This window comes from Schistocerca serialis, chromosome 5 (genome assembly GCF_023864345.2).
Source record: "Schistocerca serialis cubense isolate TAMUIC-IGC-003099 chromosome 5, iqSchSeri2.2, whole genome shotgun sequence".
Lineage (NCBI taxonomy): Eukaryota > Metazoa > Arthropoda > Insecta > Orthoptera > Acrididae > Schistocerca > Schistocerca serialis.
This window is the reverse complement of record NC_064642.1, coordinates 405,262,046-405,281,443: the sequence shown is the minus strand read 5'-3', so window position 1 is coordinate 405,281,443 and position 19,398 is coordinate 405,262,046. Positions and strand designations below refer to the sequence as shown.

The 19,398-nt window shown below is 43.8% G+C and overlaps 1 pseudogene; it reads left to right on the top strand.

Moving 5' to 3' along the window:
• The first annotated feature begins 4,549 nt into the window (after positions 1-4,549).
• LOC126482589 (5S ribosomal RNA) lies at positions 4,550-4,667 on the top strand (annotated as a pseudogene).
• The last annotated feature ends 14,731 nt before the right edge of the window (positions 4,668-19,398 follow it).

Here is a 19,398-nt window from a genome sequence, read left to right as displayed (position 1 = left end):
GACAGACTAGTGTTACTATTGATTTCACTAAGAGAGAAGGTGCCGGCCCGGTTGGTCGTACGGACTAACGCGCGGCTTTCCGGGCGGGAAGGAGCGCCTGGTCCCCGGCACCAATCCGCCCGGCAGATTTGTGTGGAGGTCCGGTTAGCCGGCCAGTCTGTGGATGGTTTTTAGGCGGTTTTCCATCTGCCTCGGCGAATGCGGGCTGGTTCCCCTTATTCCGCCTCACCTACACTATGTCGGCGATTGCTGCGCAAACAAGTTCTCCACGTACGCGTACACCACCATTACTCTACCACGCAAACATAGGGGCTACACTCGTCTGGTGTGAGAAGTTCCCTGGGGGGGTCCACCGGGGGCCGAACCGCACAGTAACGGCGGCGGAGGGGTGAAGTGGACTGTGGTGGTCGTCGTGGGATTGCGCACCACTGCGGCTGCGGCGGGGACGGAGCTTCTCCGTCGTCTCTAGGTCCCCGGTTAACATAACATAACATAAGAGAGAAGGTTAAGGACACTACTATTATAGGCTTTTTATCATCGGGCGAATCATCAGCAAGCAGAACGTACAGTGTTCGAGCATTTCAGACACTTGCTTTTGTAGACTGTTACGAAATTGTTCCTAAAATTGTAAGTGTTCAGCTTAAAATTTATAACGTTTCACGTCATAAGCTTATAAAAAAGACAACGCCATAGCCGTTAAAGGATGTAAATGCGACAAGTTAGTAACTATAAATTAACATATTGAGAAAACAGAACTACTTCGCAGACAACGAAGTAAGAGCAGATAAATAGGGCCCGAGCAAAAAGTTTTACACAAACTAAAAATACAGACTGGAGGGAACACCGTTTCTGTTTACTCCAACTGGAAAACGTCGCTTTACCTACACGAACTCTAGAACTTCCACAGCAAAAGCTCAAATAAAAATTCATAAAAAAAGATATGCAGCTAATGTGCAAAATGCAAGTAGCACATAATAAAAGCAGACTGGAAAAAGTGTACGTGTTTTAGAATACACATGTAATAAACAAAGCATTTATTTTTGCTAACGAATTGAAAGTCTGCATAATACCATTTGATGCTAATTTCGCACCATTGGACACCGTAAATCTATATGCTACTATACGTATTAAATAAATGCTCCATATTATGAAGCAAAATCTCATAACTAACAAAAAAGTAAGCCCTGGAGCAGTAAACTAAATGCTAGATCTGCCTGAATTTCATTAAGCTTCAACCTTTTTACGTCTAACAACCAGTTTTATAAACAGAACGATGGTCTAACGGTGGGAAATTGTCTTTCAGGTTTCTTAGCTGAAATTTTATCGTAGAGCTCGAAAACAAATCCTTCATTAACCATCCGCTTTTCACAGACGGAACCATGTGTTATAAAATACACACCGATAACCAAAAACATTATGACCACTGTCCGCCGTGACTCTGGATACAGGCTGGTGACGTTGCGGGCACGTGAGGCGATAACAAATGTAAGCGGTTCAGACATGGAGGGGTGTCCCATTAGCGAAGATACGTGCTGCAAGTGGGGAAATCCATTGAGGTAAGTGAAACTGACAAAAGGCAGATTACTATTACGCAGAACCTGTGAACGAGTGTCTCGAAAACAGCGAAGCAAGTCGAATGTTCACGCGCTACTGTCGTGAGCAACTACAGAAGGAGGTAAAATAACAGTGAAACTAGCACTAGGCGCTAAATTGTTTGACGTCGACGATACTTCACAGAATGTGGGGTTCGGAGGCTTGTCTCCTCTCTAAAGTAGGGTGGATGCTAATCTGCGGCATCTCTGCCGAAAGGACACAAGCTTGGTGCACACACAAGTGTTTCTGAGCACACCGTTTATCGTACATTGTTGAACATAGAGCACCACGGCAGATCACCCCTACGTGTTCACATCTTGACACAACTACATCGTCAACTATGATTGCAGCGGCACGGGACCATCGGGATTCGACCGTCGATCAATGGAAACGTGTCGGTTCTTCGGGTGAATCACATTTTTGCTATAGTAGGTCGATGGTCGTCTCCACAAACACCGTCTTAGATGCAAATGGAGGCTCGAAACGTGCAGCGTGTCACGGGCGCAGGCTGATGGGAGCAGTATTATGCTATGAGATACATTCTCCTGCACTTGCGTGGGACCTGTGGTAGTAATTGAAGACAAACTGACTGATTCGAACCACCTGCTTATCTTCATTCTTGGTGTCTTCCCCGACAGCGATGACATTACCAGTAAAAGTAAACCCATTTGTATCTCACAGCCTTGCTAAGTTATTTGAAAGTCGTTTCAACTGCCGACGGCTAGCCATCAGAATTTGTCATAAACTCATTATTCCGTTTTCTGTGCATTCCTCGGAGCTAGCACCGCGCTACAGTGGTTTGAGAAGCATTGTAGTGAACTCACGTTGATGTCTCGGTGACCACGTTCGCCTGATGCAAATCCTGTGGAACACGTCTGAGTCGCTGTCGGGCGTCATCACCGCGTACGCAAGTCAGCGGCCCGTTATTTACGCAAATCACATGACCTGTGCGTAGACATCTAATTCCACGTACCTCCACAAACCTACTAACAAACTGTAGAATCCCTGATACGCAAAATCAGTGATGTGTTTCCTTCTAAAGACGGACAAGCAAGCTATTAAGCAGGTGGCCATAATATTTTGGCTCATCAGTGCATATAGATGACCCGATCATATTGTTTAAAGAAGTATATATAGAGCACCTAGAAGCAGAATTCAACGATATGCGTTCAGAAGTCAGCTTCACAGTTGACAGTGAAGAAAATGAGGCTATAAACATTTGACATTACCATCTCTAAAAAAAATTGAGGACACACGTTCCAAGTATAAATGAAACCGTGTGTTCGGATAGCATAACAAGCGAAAACGTCAGCCACTCTATACAGTACAAAAGATTCTTAGATTTCTAAAACTGCTGTTGAAGGAATTCGAAAAACTACGAAAATGAGATATTCTCAAGGAAGTGGCAACGACAAATGGCTTTAGAACGAGTGACGTAATCATAATGCATAAAATAATTTGAAGAAAATGTAAGAACTTCGGAGAAGCAAAACCATGCGCAGGAAAGACACGAAATACATATCGCTTACATTTAGAGGAAACGTATGACAATAGATAGCAAGACGTTTTCTACAACAGTCAGAATAGCATTCCGTAAAATAAGAAACTTAAATTCGGCGTTCGACGACTAGGCAGGAAAATTTAGTAGGTCAGGAGTATACAAAATAAAATGTGCAGAATATGATGAGCTTTAGTTAGGATAGACAGGGTGTGATTTCCATACTCGATTCAAGGAACACTTAGGCACAAATAATAAAACTGCTATCGGTATACACTTAATCCGTGTGAAGCAGAAGACACAATGGATCCAAAGAGTCTTTTCCTTAACCCTAGATTACTAAAACATCGTAACTTTAAGGTTGCAAAACAGGACATTTTGTACTTAATTCGTATGTGACTAACCATTGGAGATCTAATAATGATAATTAAATAATGGGTGACCTATAAATTGCAACTTCCTTTGAATAAAATGTGGAGTAGTAAACTTCATGATGATTTAGTATTCCAGAGTTAATATACTGAAGGAACTTTAAGGAGGCATTAAAACCGCTCAATAAACAATGAGTTTTCAGATAAAAGCTTTCTTGAACTTCACGAAGATACTCCATAAACACATACCTCGATATACACGTTGAAACAGTAACGTTTGTACCGGTCGATGAGACAAGTGCGGGGGCGACAAGAACCGCCTATCAGTGGAGTTGAACAGCTCTTGTACTGTACGTGCTCCCTAGCAACGGAATACTCACACAATTCGCACACTGATAAGCAAGAAAATGTGTTCGAGATGTAAACTGCGAGATTCTCTTCCACACTAGTTTTTGTTTTATACACTGATCATTATTTGATTTTACCTTTTTTACGGGTTTGTTTTAACACAAGTGACTTATGGAGGATAAGCACAGGGCCTAACTGACAGGTTGCTCTGCAACTACCTCAGGATCGTATACACTTTTATAGGTATTTATCACATGTGCACTCATTAGTTATGTAAAATAAACCTTAGTAGGACTTCTTTGTTTCAACACGTCTGAACATGTTCGAAAATAGAACGTAACTAGTAATCATTAGAAACGCAAATGAAGAACCCACTGAAAAAACGAAGTAAAAACATTTCTCAGGAGGGGAGATTCTAGATTTCAAGATTTAAAAAATACATAAAACACCCCAATCGAGTGTAACCAATATAATTATGATGCCAGATTTAATGACTGTAGATGATGTACACTAGAACAAAAGGATAATTGAAATTTTATGATACTCCTGAAAAAGGCAATACAAGCAAAAGACTTACACCTCACTACGAAAAGAACGCTGTAAGTTCATCACTTTTTGGTAAGCTTTCTTCCCTTTTTTGTTTTGTTTACCATTGGAAGTTTCTATTTGTTGGTCTTGGATTTTGGTTCATTATGTGGTAGAGCGCAATAAAAATTTCTCGTACCTTGACCACAAAACTGGCAACGGCCATGCCGCAGTGGATACTCCGGTTCCCGTGAGATCACCGAAGTTAAGCGCTGTCGGGCGTGGTCGGCACTGGGATGGGTGACCATCCAGGCCGCCATGCGCTGTTGCCATTTTACGGGGTGCTCTCAGTCTCGTGATGCCAACTGAGGAGCTACTCGACCGAATAGTAGCGGCTTCGGTCAAGAATACCAACATAACGACCGGGAGAGCGGTGTGCTGACCCCACACCCCTCCTATCTGCATCCTCCACAGAGGATGACACGGCGGTCGGATGGTCCTGGTAGGCCACTCGTGGCCTGACGACGGACCACACAATTGTTTCAGTTCTTGAAAGACTGCATATTTTTTACAAGGTATTGGCAGGAACTACGAAAATATATCCCCAGAATTAGTTGCTTACCAAAAAAGTCGAGATTTACGTTCCAAAAAAATTTGATACTACAGAAACAATTACATGCTCGATGAGGCCATAAGAATTCGTCGGGCCCTTGAGGTTGATACTGAGGCTCAACGTCTACTAGTAGACCACCAGAATGTTCCAAATGTGCTGACGTTCAGGCTCCACTGTAAGCAATCCTGTATTTGAACAGCTTCTTTTCCTTCACAACCAGACCTCTGAGAGGCCGTGTTTCGAAAGAACACTTCGCTCTGTAACGTGCTTTTAAGGAGGTCCTTCAATCTCGGATATTTCCTTGTTGAACAGAAATGACTTTGCAAGACCTTAGATTCAATCTTGCTATTTCAAAAGAATTTTGGCAACTCTGCAATAGTTTTCTTTGTTCGCAAACTGAAGTTTTTATCACATTACATGTTAGAGTGTCCTCTTATTGGAAATACTGTTTCGATACTATCTAATCTCTTAATGGTACGAACGAGGGACTGACCGTATATGAAGACTACATAGTTCTTATTTTGTCCTGAGCACGAATCACAGAATATTACAAGGAGCCTCCTTCTGGATCAAGGATTTTACTCGCCTTATAGTGCAAAAAATTACAATTTCATTCGCTCTTTTACTCCCTCAAATTTCAGTTTAAGTATAAAATACTGCATCACTTTTGGATATTTGAGCAGTGTTGAAACAGAAAAGCAATAATTCCATGCAAAGCAAAGAAGACAGTTTGGTAAACATGAATTTCACTAATGGTATCATTTCGTTTGATTCTTACAGTCTATCGTAAAGAGCAATCTCTGGCATTGGAATGACATGTCTAAGCCTTCTACAAGCGATTAATTTCACCGAAATTATGCTAATTAAATAGGAAAATCTGTCCTTGCAGTCACTTAAATTAATAAGCTGTCCTCTTCCATGGAGTTGATTTGCTTGCAAGACGCAAACAACGAGCACTTTCAGTCACTGCCTACCTCATGAGAAATTGCCCTAAGAAAACTACGAAGATTACTCATTCTGTCATATTTTTTCTCTTTGTAGCTGACTGATTAACAGGTGGTATATCGCCTTCATCTTGTGACAGTCCACACGGTATAAAGATCGTAAGAAGACCACACTACTACGACACTTCAAACTAAACACCATACCTGAAGGGAAACAAGATATAGTAAGAAACCCAACCGGCCATACTTGTAAGGAAACAAGATATAGTAAGAAACTCAACCGATCATATTTGCAGCAGCAACCAAGATGACCTAACAAGTGTAGTGTGAACAGTTGAAGTAAACCTTGGACTTGTCCCATTCTTCCCATGAAAAGACGGACTTCGAACGTTCTTTCCGTTACCAGTAAAAGTAAACCCATTTGTATCTCACAGCCTTGCTAAGTTATTTGAAAGTCGTTTTAACTGCGGACGGCTAGCCATCAGAATTGGTCATAAACTCATTATTCCGTTTTTCTGTGCATTCCTCAAATACGACTATAGACTTAAATGAAAAACTTTATAAATCTTATACATCTTCACAGAACAAGATTTCGCGACGCACTCCTTAGACGTGTGTCAGACACTAATAACATCACAACACAATGCTTGGGAAATTCTCATCTACGCTGTTCTTGGCGATGGAACATAGCGAAACTCAGCGGACGGTACAGAGCACACTAATGTATCTGGAAGAGTAACACGTTACTGCTTGGAAACTTCTCACTAATGTCTTGAAACACGGACGGCAAAAGTGCTGTAAAAATACACTGTGACTGATTTTAAAATTAGTGAAAGGAACATAAAACAAGATTGCTGAATGAGCACTAAGCGAGATACATTACCACTAACCTAAATTCAAATGAAAAGCTATAAGACTGTCTGATTATTCAAATTGCATCACTGTTTCACTTAGTAAGCTACTCCATCTGGTGCGAGAGTATATCATAAAACCTTTTTAGGCGAATTATATTAGCAGTAGGAAGTAAGGAATGGCAGTAGACAATATTGTGGCGCAAGTTCGTAATAATACACAGCATATCAGACTGAAAGGGGTTACGTAAATAAAACTTTTTTTAATCAATAATTAATTCATACAACGTGGCTTAATGAAGTAGAATATCCACAAAAGTGTTCTGAAAACTGTCGTAAGTACAGACAATTCATGTCGATGATCAATTAATTTCACTACAAATAACTTACGGGTTTGCTTCCTCCATGAAACCCGTAAGTCATTTGAACATTCAATTCGCCGGGAAAAGTTAAGGTCTCACAATTAATTTCAGTGCTTTGAACATACTGTACACTCATGCACATACAATCCTGATCAGTATCATTACGTTCAATTCAAATGTAGTAAATATCCTTCTGAAATACTGAACAGTATAAATGCGGTGCCCCTGACAGCTAGGGGACCCGCAGCATGAACGCCGTGTAGCGGTAGATGAAGTACCTTAACGTACCTACTCTATGGAAAAGGGTGAAAGTGCCAGAGGTCTCCTAGACATGTACGGAAACTTGGACGTCACATAGCGTGAGGTCAGTGGTACTACACCACCAAAAGGGACTTGCCCAGCAATACGAGGCACTGGAACGAACGGGAAAAGAGAGTGAGTGTCAATCACCGAGCACTTGCGGTGGCAGTGGTGGTGTTCTTCATTACATCTACATTTACATGGATACTCTGCAAATCACATTTAAGTGCCTGGCAAAGGGTTTTTTCGAACCACCTTCACAATTCTCATTATTCCAATCTCGTATAGCGCGCGGAAAGAATGAACACCTATATCTTTCCGTACGAGCTCTGATTTCCCTTATTTTATCGTGGTGATCGTTCCTCCCTATGTAGGTCGGTGTCAACAAAATATTTTCGCATTCGGAGTAGGAAGTTGGTGATTCGAATTTCGTGAGAAGATTCTGTCAAACGAAAAACGCCTTTCTTTTAATGATTTCCAGCCCAAATCCTGTATCATTTCTGTGACAGTCTCTCCTGTATTTCGCGATAATACAAAATGTTCTGCCGTTCTTTAAACTTTTTCAATGTACTTCGTCAATCCTATCTGGTAAGGATCCCACACCGTGCAGCAGTATTCTAAAAGAGGACGGACAAGCGTAGTGTAGGCAAACTCTTTAGTAGGTCTGTTACATTTTCTAAGTGTCCTGCCGATAAAACGCAGTCTTTGGTTAGCCTTCCCCACAACAATTTCTGTGTGCTCCTTCCAACTGAAGTCGTTCGTAATTGTAATTCCTAGGTACTTAGTTGAATTTACGACCTTTAGATTTGACTGATTTATCGTGTAACAGAAGTTTAACGAATTCCTTTTAGTACTCATGTGGATGACCTCACACTTTTCGTTATTTAGCGTCATCTGCCACTTTTCGCACCATTCAGACATCTTTTCTAAATCGTTTTGCAGTTTGTTTTGATCTTCTGATGACTTTATTAGTCTATAAACGACAGCGTCATCTGCAAACAACCGAAGACAGCGGCTCAGATTGTCTCCCAAATCGTTTATATAGATAAGGAACAGCAAAGGGCCTTTAACACTACCTTGGGGAACGCCAGAAATCACTTCTGTTTTACTCGATGACATTGCGTCAATTACTACGAACTGTGACCTCGCTGACAGGAAATCACAAATCCAGTCACATAACTGAGACGATATTCCATAAGCACGCAATTCACTACGAGCCGCTTGTGTGGTACGGTGTCAAAAGCCTTCCGGAAATCCAGAAGTACGGAATCGATCTGAAATCCCCTATCAATAGCACTGAACACTTCATGTGAATAAAGAACTAGTTGTGTTTCACAGGAACGGTGTTTTCTAAACCCATGTTGACTGTGTGTTAATAGACCGTTTTCTTCGAGGTAATTCATAATGTTCGAACACAATATATGTTCTAAAATTCTGCTGCGTATCGACGTTAACGATATGGGCCTGTAATTAAGTGGATTACTCCTACTACCTTTCTTGAATATTGGCGTGACTTGTGCAACTTTCCAGTCTTTGGGTACGGATCTTCGTCGAGGGAAAGGTTGTATATGACTGTTAAGTATGGAGATAATGAAGCAGCATACTCCGAAAGGAACCTAATTGGTATACTGTCTGGACCGGAAGACTTGCTTTTATTAAGTGATTTAAGCTGCTTCACTACGCCAAGTATCTTTACCTCTACGTTACTCATGTTGGCAGCTGTTCTCGATTCGAATTCTGGAATATTTACTTCGTCTTCTTTTGTGAAGGCATTTCGGAAGGCTGCGTTTAGTAAGTCTGCTTTGGCAGCACTGTCTTCGATAGTATCTCCATTGTTATCGCTCAGAGAAGGCATTGATTGTTTCTTGCCGCTAATGTACTTCACATACGACCAGAATCTCTCTGGATTTTCTGCCAGGTTTCGAGACAGAGTTTCGTTGTAGAAACTGTTACAAGCATCTCACATTCAAGTCCGCGCTAAATTTCGAGCGTCTGTAAAAGATTGCCAGTCTTGGGGATGTTGCGCCTGTTTAAATTTGGCATGTTTGTTTCGTTGTTTCTGCAACAGTGTTCTGACCCAGGCCTCGGGGACAATATGAGGATAATTTCACACGGGGAAGAATCATCGGGAAACTAGAAGAAGGACGAAAAGCTACAGGCATAGCCCAGGACTGTGGTATTGCTCATAGCAATGTTTCACGTGCATGGGAAGCGTTCCGAACCACAGGTACTGCTGCCCGATGGAGAGGAGGTCGCCGACCTCGGTCAACTACAACAGCAGATACTGCTGCATTGTGCAGTAGACAAGAAGGGACCCAAGTGGGAGAGCGAGTGCATTTGCAACCACATTTAAGAGGACTACAAGATATGCAGTCTCACGCTGGACAATGAGACGGCGACTGCATTTGCGCTTTTTCTTTGCTGGACGACCAGTACGTTGTGTTTTTTCACCCCCGCACATCGGCAGCACCATTTGCGACGGTGCGAAGAGCACTGGGACTGGACGAAAGAGAAGAGGGGTTACCTGCTCATCTCGAATTACAGCAGAGTCAGTCTGAGTAGTGAGTCTGAACGTTCCCTAATATGGTGAGAGGTGGGTATTTGGTGCTCACGGTTTTACAGTGTAGGGAGGCATATTGTTCATGGGCGCACTGAACTCTAAATATCTGAACACAACACACCCACCAATCAACTTTATTGTGACACTGTACTCCTTTCTCACGTGCATCTTTCCAGGGGTACATTCGACCCTGACTTCATTTTTATGGACGACAATGTGCAACAGTATCGAACAGCGCAGCTGGGGGAACTCTTGGAACGAAAGGATACTGGGCGAATGGACGCGCCTGCCCATTCCCAAACTTAACTCCCATAGAGCACGCGCGGCATGCGGCGGGGAGATATAATGCAGCTCGTCCACGTGCTCCAAGACGATCATCCAGCTGTTGTCAATTACGCTGGTGGGGGAAGGGAACTGCTTACCACAAGAACTCCTTACAACCTCAGGGCCAGCAGGGCCTGCTGTCCATGATGACCACAAACCCTATTAAGAACCATGTCCCGCCTTTTGTAACATCTAGGGGACCATAATGAATCATGGTGACTCCTGTGTAAGTTTCATCTCTCTTCGTCCCACTGCGTATTTCTTTCGGATACCTTCTGAACTATACTGTAGCAGTCCTTTCTGTGAAATGTCCAAGTTTCGTTCGCGAGTGTTATTTGCCAGTAACGCATCATGCTCAAGTTATTTTCTTGCACACCTCTATATATACAAAATGTAAATTGCGAATTTTTATAGAGTACCACAGTAGTGTAAGTGCAGTCGAGACGAACAAATTTATGTGCGGCACTTGCGCTCCATCAAGCCAACAAACAGCCTCAAATTATCCAACAAAAGCCACCTGAGCTAAAATCATCTCTAAATATTAAAAACTCCTTGTCATTGCACTTACAAAATGTAAAATTTACGTTTGTGAAAATTTTACCTCAAAATACCGAGAATTTTTACAGCATAAAATTAACAGTCATTTCGTTTTGATTGCCTGGCCTTCTCGTTACGAAACTACTGCCCTTGTAAGAACTAAGTATAGATCGAATTGTGAACGTAACTAATTTTGCATGACTTTTACAAAAGTCGTTTTTCTTTCATCATTGTCAGGGGAAACTTTAAATTAAAATTGTCAACGAAATATCCGACTAAGTCGGTGGCGTAAGAGATGGGAGTATACTGACAGTTTCGCGCAGTGTCCCTGCGCCACAGTGTATGTGGCTTTTGTCGGCCAATTTAAGGTGAAAGAAAGGCGTGTGACGAGGGCCTCCCGTCCGGTAGACCGTTCGCCTGGTGCAAGTCTTCCGATGTGATGCCACTTCGGCGACCTGCGCGTCGATGGGGATGAAATGATGATGATTAGGACAACACAACAACCAGTCCCTGAGCGGAGAAAATCTCCGACCCAGCCGGGAAACGAACCCGGGCCCTTAGGATTGGCAGTCTGTCGCGCTGTCCACTCAGCTACCGGGGTGCACAATTTAGGGTTATATAGCGGTTTTATATACCGCAAATTTCCTGCGTCAAATTGCTCGTCTGTAGTTCCCTAACACCTCTGTCGTACGTTGTAAACAGCTATCGTTTAGACCCTGTACAAATCAGTTGTCTCCACATCCTGCAGGTGCTCACAGGCTGCATTTTGATTTTGATTTGTTGTAACTTATCAAAACCAGTATTTCTCGATTTACGCATACAACGAAAAATCTAAGTGAGATTGTCCTGGCTGGAATATTAATTCCGGTCGCTCGGAATACATCTTAAGTGCTGTACGACTTTGTCCGTTACACTGAAGTGCCAAAACTTATGGGAGACCTCATAATGTGAGTATTGTGTCGCACCTTCAACAAGTCGATGGAAGTCCCCTGCAGAAATACTGAGCCACGTAGCCTCTATAGTTGTCCTTAACTGCCAAAATGTTGCCTGCGCAGGAGCCTGTGCACCAACTGACTTCTCTATTGTATCTCACAAATCATCGTGGGATTCATGTCGGACGATGTGGGTGGCCAAATAATTGGTTGTAATTGTCCAAAATGTTCAATCCAGTTGCGAACAACTGTGACTCAGCGATATGACGCACTGCCATCCATAAAAATTCCACTAATTGCTGCAAATAGTCTTCAAGTAGCCGGAAATAACCGTTTACAATCAATGATCGGTTCAATTGGACCAGAGGACGGAGATTATTTCATGTAAATATAGCCCGCACTATTACGGAGCCACCGTCAGCTTGCACAATGTCTCGTTGACAATTTGGATCCACGGCTTTGTGTGGTCTACGCCACACACTAACTCTTTCATTAGCTCATATTAACGGAAATCCGGCTCCTTTGACCAGGCCACGGTTTTCCAGTCGTCTAGCGTCCAACCGATATGGCCACGTTCCTACGAGAGGCGCTGCAGGGGATGTCGTTCTGATAGTAAAGACACTCGCGTCAGCCGCCTACTGTCATAGCCCATTAACACTAAATTTCGCTCCACTAACAGATAAGTTCGTCGTACGTCCGACATTGATTTCTACTGTTATTTCACGTAGTGTTGCCTCTCTCTTGATGCTGACAACTCTGTGCAGGTGCAGCTGCTCTCGCTGACAATTGAATGCCATCGGCCACTGTGCTGCTCACGGTGAGAGGTAATGCCTGAGATTTGGTATTCTCGGTACACTCGCCGCGCGGGATTAGCCGAGCGGTCCAGGCGCTGCAGTCATGGACTGTGCGGCTGGTCCCGGCGGAGGTTCGAGTCCTCCCGCGGGCATGGGTGTGTGCGTCTGTGCTTAGGATAAGTAGTGTGAAAGCTTAGGGACTGATGACCTCACCAGTTAAGTCCCATAAGATTTCACACACATTTGAACATTCGGTACACTCCAGACTCTGCGGATCTCCGAATATTGAACTCTCTACGATTTCCGCAATGGAATGTCCTATGACTAGGTTCAGCTATCATTCCGCTTTCAAAGTCTGTTATTCCCGTCGTGCGGCCATAATCACGTCGGAAACCTTTTCACATGAATCACCTGAGAACAAATGACAGTTACGTCACTGCACTGCCCTTTCATACCTTGAGTACGCGGTACTACCACCATTTGCATATGTGCATATCGCTAACTAGTGACTTTTTCACCTCATTATACTCGCAGCCAACATTTTTAATTCATTTCGATGTAATTTATCAAAACCTGCAGTTCTCGCTTTAAGAATATAACGGAAAATGTAAGTGAGGTTGTCCGGTGTGGAATTTTAATGCCGGACGCTCAGTATGCATCTTGAGAGCTGTACCACTTCGCCCATTAGGTTCTTTTATAAATGGTTTCCACCACTAGAATTATACACGGTCGCCAAACCGATGTAGTGTCGGTAAACAGAAGAAGACGCCGCCCGGCTGTCGGCTCGCTTGTTTCTGATCCTCCACTGGCGGGAGCCGCGCGCTGACAGTCTGATTGGCAGCCGCCTCCGGGTCGCGAACCGCGGACCAGCAAAAAAGGGAGCCGCTCGCGCTTACGCTTAACGGACCGGCCTAATGCTTCTTAATTTCCGACTGCGCCTTCGGCGCATAAAAAGCCGTCCCAAGACGGAGGTGTGCGCGAGCCTTTGTTCCGTGCTGAATGCCCCGTCCCCGCGCGAAATGTCAAAACGAAAAAAGGCCTCGGCGCGCTCATTATCGCGCGGGGAAATATCTCCAGCGACAGGCTGCCGGCTGCGGGTCAGCTTTAATAGCCGGCCACGTTCGTTCACCTCTGGTGTGGGGAGCCGGCTCGCATGACTACTGCTGCCGCGTCCACGGCCGCCATCTTATCTTCACCTCTGCTAGCCGTTTCACACGACGATTTTCACCTGCGTGCCTAACGGAGCTGTTAAAAGGAGGGGGAAGGGAGTGGGAGGGAGAGAGAGGTCTTGGCAGCCATGACACCCAACCGCCCACCTAAGAACATTTAAACTCATATTTTGTTAGATTTTTCAGTGAACTTTGTTTTCTTTGAATCGCATTCTTTGGTAGTGGGCTTGCTTACCCTCCTTCGTCCATGGGGCACTGTGTGTTTACTCTTTTTTGTTACGTTGGTGTAGCTCGTTCATCTCTATTAGCTTAAGGAAAAGATACCAGTCATAGATGCCTTCGGGTTTAATTTGTAGAAGCTGGAGACCTTGTTTGCTGTTTGGTATTTTAGACCATGACATCGTTGTTTTAAAGTTTGAGTCAAAAATAAATATTATTGGTCAACGTGTTACCGTCCTCCTTTTAAGGCGACCATAAAGTCATACACGTCATTTGAGGATTGAGTTTCTACTTTTTTTTCTATTTTGCCACAGACTACTTTGTTGGGTCTGTGTTGGTGGCTGCGATTCTTGCAATTGAAGTCCATGTTTGCTATAATGATCTTGCGCTTTTGTTTTCTCCAGTTCTTCAAATTGGCCTTCACCTACATTTAGTGATAGTGTCTCGACTGCATACATAATTACTGCCACCATAACCGTTTCATAGTGATGTATCTTTTGAGGAAGGCATGCTTTGCTGTAGATCGATCGCGACGTTTGGCAGGCTGTTTCAAGTTATCGTATTTCTTCCTGAAGTGCTTCCTTGACCAGTTCGTTTTCATAATGTTTTCACTCAGGTACCTAAACCTTTTACTTCATTTTTTTCTGTAAGCCTTCTGTAAGCTAAAGAATTTTACTACACCGTAAATTTTTCTGAAATACATTGTAGATTACGTCGAACCAATACAGGCACAGCAATCTAGTATTTTCTGTACAAAAACAAAGCCGCGACTTTAATCATACGCCTCTCTCTATCCGGGATTATCAGTATCTTGGCAGGTATAAGATGTAGACAAGACGGGGAAATATGGATATGGATGTTTGGGTCTGTCCGGGGAGCGAGCTCGGATAGCCAAAGTGCTTAAAGCGACCGCTCGCGTAATGCGGGAAATCCGGGTTCGAGTGCCAATCTGACAGAAATTTTCATCTTGTCAAAAAAATATGCTGCTTGAGTTTTACGTGATTTGCAAATGCGAGCATGATTCTTCGGTCTCCAAATTTCGCCCAACATTTTAGGGAGGCATCTTTGATGCCAGTTATTGCTTCAGTAGATTCAAATGATATGTTGACGTCAGTTTGTTCAGTGGTTTTCTTTAACAGTTCGTCTGAGTCCTAGTAGTTTCTATGTCGTCCGGCAGAACGGCAATATCCTCGGCAAAAGATGGACAGTCTGACAGTCTGCCATGATTCCTTTGACTTTAGTTCCTATTCTCATATTTGTATTTTTACATGCATCAGTTTCAAAATTTCTGAGCTAACGTTCTGAGAAACTAAATGTTTCGAAAATGGCAAGGTACTCTGGAAGTTACAAACTATGTTCAACATTTTTCAGTAGCGCACATGGATGGGCCTACAGCTTGACAGGTTATATACAACATTCCAGCGTGATAATGGCGCCTACACACACACTGACCGTACTGGATACCAACTAAATATCCGATACAATTTGTGATCCTTAGGCACAAACGGAAAACTACAGGAAGCTGAGAAGAGAAAGACAGAAAATGAAATAATCTTAAATATTTTGTGCTCCACAGCTGCTTCATGTTAATGTTACTCAAAACCACCCCAGGTGTATTAACGTACAGTGCCCTCAGGAGGGTACAGAATTTTTTCAGTGCAATGAGTGGCAGCTTGCTGTGAAAGTAGAAAAATGTAAGTTAATGGAGATGAGTAAGAAAAACAATCCTCTAATGTTAGAATGCAGTATTAGCGGTATTACATAACTGGTCACAACGCTGCAAAGCGATATGAAATAGACGGAGAACGTAAGGTCGGTAGTAGGGAAAGCGTGTGATCAACTTTAGTTTATTGGGAGTACTAAAGGAAGCCGCCAATAGCACTCTAGTGTGACCCCTTTTTGAGTACTGCTTCAGTGTTTGTGTTCCACACCAGGTTGGATTAAAGGGGATCATTGGACCAGTCCAGAGGCGTGCTGCTAGATTTGTTACCGGTAGGTTCGATCAGCGTACGAATATTACGGAGATGCTTCGCGAATCCTAAATTTTCTCCCCATAGTGTATCATTATGGGGATTCTGCAGTGAGTAGACTATCTTCTGATGGTTTCCAGCGTCTCCAAGTTCACACTGAAAGGAAAGGGACTGGTACGACCTACGAAACCATTTTAGATTGATTTCATAAGGGTTATGACAAATAATTCGTCTTCCCTGTCGTCTACCATAGCCATATGCGACTGTGGACTAGGGTGGCAATGCAATCATGAGTCCATTCACTACCTACCTTCCTTCAGGATATCTGAAGAAACGGTTAAAAATTCGATTAAATACAGTTTGACATTCGTATACATTTATGTCCATGAGGTCTGCATGTCAGGGACGACCTCGCATTCTGTCAGTTGGGTGTTTTGTCCTACTCTCCTGTGTGGAAGATACGAAGCAGAGTATCAGGAAGAGCATGAGTATTAATGAGAAGTACGGGTTGTTTCACAGTGGTTTGATGATTTCAAATTTGATTAACGCTCGCGAAAAACAAGATACAGCGACAGCGACGACGTCTATTAGTGGTGCGGAGTGTCAACTTTCAGCCCACATGCTGGTTGAAGCAACAATATGCGTTCGCGTTGGAGTGCTATTTCCGCTACGGCGAATCTATCGTGCGCGTGCAACGCGCCTTTCTTAAGCATTTCGAGATTTACCAGCGAAATCCAATTCCTGCTCGTGGAACAATATTGAACTTGGTAAGAAGCTTCCGAGCAACTGCCAGTACATTGAACAGAAAGTCAACCGGCCCTCGAAGAACCGCCGGAACGGGCGAGAACATCGAACGTGTGCGTAACAGTTTACAGGCAAGCCCTCGTCGTTCGTTACGAAAACGTTCCAGCTAGACGACTCGACATGCTACACCCCCAAAAAGACCTTGCAAGTTCTCCGTGAAGCGTTTGGCAACAGGCGTAATTTCCAAATGCGTTTGTGTCGAGTGGCCGACTCGCTCGCCTGATTAAACCACACCAGAAGTTTACCTATGGGAATATTTGAAGGCAAGTATGTACACGACAAGACGAGAAGCAGCAGTTAAAAGATCAAATTCACGATGAAATTTCCAGAGGTCCTCCAGGAGTTGCGTAGCCGCGAATGGCCGTCATTTATCAAAAATGGTTCAAATGGCTCTGAGCACTATGGGACTTAACTGCTGAGGTCATGAGTCCCCTAGAACTTAGAACTACTTAAACCTAACTAACCTAAGGACATCACACACATCCATGCCCGAGGCAGGATTCGAACCTGCGACCGTATCGGGGTCGCGGTTCCAGACTGTAGCGCCTAGAACCGCACGGCCACTCCGTCCGGCGACATTTATCCGACGTAGCATTTCATAAGTCTACTATAATAATACATGTTGTACAGTGTGAGGCAAATAAAAGTGGCCCGGAGAATAGAGTTCCATGGTACAAAGAAACACAGCGGAGGAAAGGAAATACTGCACTATTGTGACTATATCAGATGTTGAAAGTTACCAAACTGGCCAGCAAGTTGCTGAAGGTGGTTCGAAGCTTGAGTGCTCGAATTGCTGGAATCTCATCCGAAATGTTCTGCTGCAGTTCTTGAAGACCATAAGGATTGTTGCAATATATCTTAGACTTGAGGGCTCCCCATACAGAGTAATCGCTCACCGATAGATCAGCTGACCTGGGTGCCCAGCTGGGGCCGCGACCAGGTTGACGTCTGCTAACGACTCTGTCAGGTGTGGAGATTGTGCAAATGTGCTCCAAGGTTCGGTCGACTGTATGGGCAGTTGGTCGAACCTGTTGGAAGTTACTGTAGGTCTTTTCCTCCTACGTTAATGCTGCCACAAGTTCACGTCCGATCACATCCGGGCCATTTTTATTTGTCCTATCCCGTACGTTGTGTAAAGTGTTCAACGTTGTTTCGCAATTAGTCTGTGTGTTATTCGATTTTGAAACCGTAAAAAAATGAGTGCTGAACGCAACAAGCAATTGTGCGGGTCCCGAGAAAGTGGGGACATGTGAATAAAATTGCGACTAGTATAGCATTCCTGCATTTCTGGACACACGTTCAGTTAATCTTGCACAATTCTTATCGTTTCAGTAGTCCGCTCAGGTAGCTTGTTCCTCCATAGTTGCCAAATACGTTTCTGAATACAGGATCAGAAAGAAGACATTACCGTTTAGCTGAGACAGCGCGCCGGGGATTCCCCCCTGCGAGAGACCGTAGCGGGACTCGGGACGACGCCTTCTGGCAGTGCTCCCAATCTTACGGCTGGCCGCAGATGCAGAATAGACACCGTCAACCCCGCTTTAAAGCAGAGCGCACTAGCTACCAAACCTATATTAAAAACGCTAGGTCAGAAATAACATAATGTAATGAAGAGAAATCCCACAATCAGAATAAAACACCAACCAGTGAAGAGAAAAGAAGTGTATTGGTGCCATGGAATTAACATTAATCAATTTCCTAATTTCTTACAGTCTATTATTTATATAAAAGAACAGACCGAATGCTGCATGAGAATTGTCATGAAAAAAAAAAAACATTATTTTAACATACACGGAAACGCCAAAGAAACTGGTATAGGCGAACGTTTTCAAATACAGAGATATGAATACAGGCAGAATACGGCACTGCAGTCTGCAACGGCTATATAAGACAGAAAGTGTCTGAAGCTGTCGTTACATCGGTTACTATTGCTACAACGGCGTCCTACCAACATTTAAGTGAGTTTGAACGTGGTGTTACAGTTGCCACACGAGCGATGGGACACAGCACCTCCGAGGTAGCAACGAAGTGGGGATTTTCCCTTACGACTATTTCACGAGGATACCGTGAATATCAGGAATCGGGAAAACATCAAATCTCCGACATCGCTGCGGCTGGTAAGAGATCCTGCAAGAACGGGACCAACGACGACTGAAGAGAATCTTTCAACATGTCTGAAGTGCAACCCTTCCGCAGATTGCTGCAGATTTCAATGCTGACTCATCAACAAGTGTCAGTGTGCAAACCATTCAACGAAACGTCATCGATATAGGCTTTCGGAGCTGAAAGCCCTTTAGTTCAAATGGTTCAAATGGCTCTGAGCACTATGGGACTTGACTTCTAAGGTCATCAGTTCCCTAGAACTCAGAACTACTTAAACCTAACTAACCTAAGGACATCACACACATCCATGCCCGGGGCAGGATTCGAACCTGCGACCGTAGCGGTCGCGCAGTTCCAGACTGTAGCGCCTTTAACCGCGTGGCCACCCCGGCCGGCGAAAGCCCTTTAGTGTATGTACCCTTGATGACTGCACGACACAAAGCTTTACGCCTCGCCTGTGCCCGTCAACACCGACATTGGACTGTTCATGGCTGGAAACATCTTGCCTGCTCGGACGAGTCTCGTTTCAAATGGTATTGAGCGGATGGAAGTGTACGGGTGCGAATAGATGGATCTTGCAT